This window comes from Engystomops pustulosus, chromosome 1 (assembly GCF_040894005.1).
Source record: "Engystomops pustulosus chromosome 1, aEngPut4.maternal, whole genome shotgun sequence".
Classification (NCBI taxonomy): domain Eukaryota; kingdom Metazoa; phylum Chordata; class Amphibia; order Anura; family Leptodactylidae; genus Engystomops; species Engystomops pustulosus.
The window spans coordinates 128,517,315-128,517,868 of record NC_092411.1 but is presented as its reverse complement, the minus strand read 5'-3'; positions in this window follow the sequence as shown (position 1 = coordinate 128,517,868).

The window sequence follows — 554 nt, the reverse complement described above, 5'->3', positions numbered from 1 at the left end:
AGGCGGTGCTGCTCTATTTCACAGCTTCTTCATCAGCAGTCCTCCAATCAGGTGCTCGTGTGTCTCCTGTGTATGCTGAGGTAATGCCTGCACGGCCCTATTCACATGGTAGCGTTTTACTGCATTGATTGTGTGGAGATTAAACAGAGAAAAAAACCTAATGGGAACATACTCACCTGATTTGTGCTCACACAATGCATTTTGACTGAGAGGGTGCTGTACTTCTTTTAGACACACAGAAAATGCGTGCATTTTTGCATGTTTAGACCAATGACACACATAACATTTTTTGCACGTTTTTTCATCGATTTTTGGATGAAGTATCCTGAACTTTGTGATTTCTCTCTTGCGTTTTTTGTGTCTGAGTATTCTGAGGTGTGTTTTTCAAAGCGGTTCCGATTTTGAAAATGCCTACGTTTGTGGTCTGCATGTAGAAACGCATGTGATTACATGCACAATTAATGCACATCAAGCACTGCGTTTTTAAAAACGGAAATGCAAGCAAACATTTTCAATGCGTTTGAAATCACAACAAAAAACGCTTTTTCAAACGC